Genomic DNA, 4,133 nt, shown 5'->3' with positions numbered 1-4,133 from the left:
AGAATAAGGGCAGACAAGAAAGGTCTTTTGTACTTTCTCCTCTGATAATCCCTCAGGTTTCTCCTCCTGAGTCCGTATCCCGCCGGTATATGACATGTGACATATGGACAGGTGACCACCACTCTCCCTTTCTACCTGCTGAGAGAAGGCACGTGTGGGTTGGTGTCAGTCAGATCCCGTATATTATCCCAGTAGGATACCTCAGTCCTTTCCTCGGGAATTGGTTCCACGATTACCATCTCAGGACCAATGTCAAGAACGTTCCTATATTTAGGGCTCAGGGGCTTCCGGGAAACCCCCAAATCAAGAAGCGCCAGAGGTTCGACCAAGACATTATGGGACGCTGGAAGCCCACATTCCAGTTTAAGTGACTCTTCCTCAACCCACCCACCCCCGACCCCAATCCCGCTCCCCCATCTATCTCCCTCGAAGCCAGGTTGGCTTGTTTCTCTCTTTTGCCGAGTGAATTTATTGACACCAGACAGCGAGGTGAAGTGGATAGACACTTCTTCCTGCTGCCTCTGATACCTGATCTCCTTGTCCTAGACAACTCTCTAAACCAAGAATTCTTAATCTTTTAAGGCGGTGTCTTGGAGGCAGTATGGCGTTTCTAGGATTGTCTTTTTCTTTAGAACGTTGGGTAGGATCCATACAAATAAATGTAGCTAGCATAAAGGGAAATTTCTTGGAGATAGCGCACACCTACCTACCCCTATTTGACATCAAATCACTACAGGCAGTATTGGCCTCTTCTAGAATGTTTCTGATCTGGTCCCTTTTCACTTATTGATGTTTTCTCTCCCTTTAAAGAAGTTGTTTAAAGGGTGATTTGCCTTGTGAGCCAATGTCTTTCCACCTGCAACTTTTTCTTCTAATCTCCAACCACGTATCTGCAAATTGGCGGGGGTGGAAGGGGGGGGGGGGGGGGGTGAGGGACAGAGAATGAATAAGCACTTCTGTAGTGCCAGGCATTGTACTGGGTGCTTTTAACAAAACAACACTGGAAGGAAGGTGCTGTTAAATTATACCCATTTTACTGGGTATAATGTATATTATATATATATAATATATATAATATTATATATATATATATATAATAACTGAAGAAACTGAGGCAAATAGAGATTGTGACTTGCCCAAGGTCACAGACCTAGTCTGAGGCCAGATGCAGTTCTTCTTGAGTCACCAATGGGACATGTTCTCAATCTGATGAAAAGAGGTGAGATATCCCAGAATCCTCAGATCAAGTTCTAGGGTCATCTTTTTCATTAGAACCTTGGGTAGGACCCATACAAATAAATGTAGCTAGCACAAAGGGAAATTTCTTGGAGACAGGGCATATCTACCTATCCCTACTTGACAGTCACTACAGAAAAAAAAAAGCACATTTATTTCCCTGACACAATTTTGGGTGGTAGAAAACTGCAACATAAGCTTAAGATCCCCAGAAACACTGCATCTGCTGGACCTGGATGGGTTTTGTCCATCTCCATTTCCTCTGCAGTCCAAATTGTATTCAGACTACTAGCATAGAAGGAAGGTTGGGAGGGATTCTCCTCCTCCTCTAATGCTGAAAGTTTATAGCAGCGCTTTGAATCATGGTACAATATCCATTTCACAGTAACCCCATTCTCTATTCCACCTTAATTCCAATTCACTCTGAACCATATTCCTCTCCTCATCAAAGGTCAGCCTCCCTTACCCTGGAGACTGCCTAGGTCTTCTATATGTGTTTGTGTTTAGAGGTGATTCTCCTGAGCCAAACCTGCCATTTATTTAAGTGCTTCCCACTCCAAACTGGCTAGGAATGTTCAAGAGACCAGGAGTCCAACTGATGTCATCCAAAGCTTCCTCAGTTCTATAAAATGTTCAAATTTAAAGAAAACTTCAGGTCAGTATGACCAGCACCTTCCAATCCTTCCTCCAATTTGCCAATCCCTCCAATGTTTGTGTTAAACTGAGAAGGATAAGCTAAAATGTTGAAGATAGGGAAAATGGACAGAGCCCAGTGAAATGTTGTGTTGTGCACAGAGATGTAGCTTCCCTATTAGTCTGTATTCAGTGCTCATGATCTGCGTATCCTGTTGAAGAAAGGCATGTTCCTTCCCTAGTGATCGTCAGATTCTGTGCTCTCCTTCTATTCCTTGTCATTTATCCAATCTGTATTGCTTTCTTCTTTTTCTAACACCACAAAGATGCTATAATAGAAATAAATGGAAACAAGATACAGAGAAACAGTGGAATCCTGACCTGTGTCAGAATGTAGAAGAGAGGAAGAAAATGGTACTTGAGTAAATAGAAAAGAAGAGGAGCCACTAAACACATAAAGTTAAGTAAAAGATCGAGAGCTCTTCCCAAAGTAGAGTACTCTGGACCCACTGAGGAAGCAACTTCTTGTCTTGCAAGAAATCATAATTCATTTTCGATGGAGGTAGCAGGTAAAAAAATTGCCAACAAAATTCAGAGGGAAGAGGTATACATAGTGGTGGTTGGTTACTTCCTGATGAGAGGTGTAGAACCAGTTATTTCTCATCTGTTAATAATAGAGAAGCTAGCTATTGTCTCCAGACAAATTTGCTTATTACTCTATTAGGGACTCCTGTTTGAACAAAAGTGGTCCTGCCAGTTGTAAAGAAGCTTCTTTCCACTCTGTCTTTGTGAATATCATAGTTAACAAACAATATCTTTTAGCTGTTTGAATGTAGAAGGAAAGCCTAGTCCAACTACCTCCAACCAGTATAGGGGGTCACCATTAGGTTGCTAATTGAGAGGACAACTTTCTAATTTGATGGGTCATTTTCAAGGGCCACTGAATACTTCCAGAGTGTTTTCAACAAAATGTCATCAACAACACTGAAGCCACTGGCTATGCAACTACCTCAGGTTGAAGTCAATCCCTTTCTAGCTGAACTTCCAAATTAAAAAGAGGGTTTTTTTTTGAGGGGGAAAAGGCAGGGCAATTGGGGTTAAGTGACTTGCCCAAGGTCACACGGCTAGTTTTTTGTTAAGTGTCTGAGGTCAGACTTGAACTCGGAGGACTATATAGAGACTCCTCTATTCACTATGCCACCTAGCCACCCCTAAGAAGATCTTTTGACTGCCCTTAAGGTTCTATCATATTGCAAAGCACCTGAGTTGATAGCATTCCAACAGAGATTTATAAGGCAGGGAGTCCACTGCTCATACAAAAGCTGACTGAATTCTTCCAGGTTACATGGCAAGAGCAGATTGTCCTTCAGGGGATCAAGGATGTCTTCATTGTCTATCTCTATAAAGGTAAAGGAAAAAGGTTGTCCTATGATAATCACAGGTGGGGTCTCTCTCTTAGTCATTGGCAGCAAAGATTTTTGTCAGAATCCTCCTTAATAGGCTGATCCTTTATCTGGAAGATGGCCATCTACACAAGAGCCAATGTGGCTTCAGAAAGGGCTGAGAAATTATAGAAACAAAACAGAGGGTCTGTACACAATATTCCCTGATCTGACCAGGGCTTTTGATACTGTCAGTCATGAGGGTTTGTGAAAGATCATGATGAAATTTGGATGCCTGAAGAAGTTCATCAGTACTGTAAGCCAGTTTCATACTGGCATGCTGGCATGGGTTCTAGATAATGAATGAGATTCTAGAACTTTCCCAATCACCAATGTGAAGTAATATGCTTGTGGTCATGCTTTGTAGCATGATGTTTTCATTGATTTTGTCGGGCACCTTCAACAAGGACAAAAATGGCATCAAGGTCAACTACCCCACTGATGGTAAATTATTTAACTTGAAAAGGCTACCAACACTAAAGTGGAGGGAAAGTTGGTACATGATTTTTTGTTTGCAAATGATTGTACACTCAGTGCAGCCTTGAGGCTGAGATTCACCAGAGTATGGGTCAATTCTCTGCTGCTTGTGCTATTTTTGGCCTGATAATTGACACCAAGAAAACAGGTTCTCTGTCAGCCAGCACCACACTGTCCATATGTAGAACCATCAGTTACAGCAAATGGAAAAATTTTGGATTCTGTGGGTAAATTCATTTACCTTGGCAGTAAGGTATTCCAGGGATTTACACATAGATGATGAAGTTGATGCACACATTGCCAGAGCTAGCTCAGTCTTTGGGAGACTTTGAAAGAAAGTGTGGG

Source organism: Petaurus breviceps, unplaced genomic scaffold (genome assembly GCF_028583685.1).
Source record: "Petaurus breviceps papuanus isolate PSGF00001 unplaced genomic scaffold, PetGlider_PUasm1.0 180, whole genome shotgun sequence".
Classification (NCBI taxonomy): Eukaryota; Metazoa; Chordata; class Mammalia; order Diprotodontia; family Petauridae; genus Petaurus; species Petaurus breviceps.
This window is presented reverse-complemented; position numbering follows the sequence as displayed.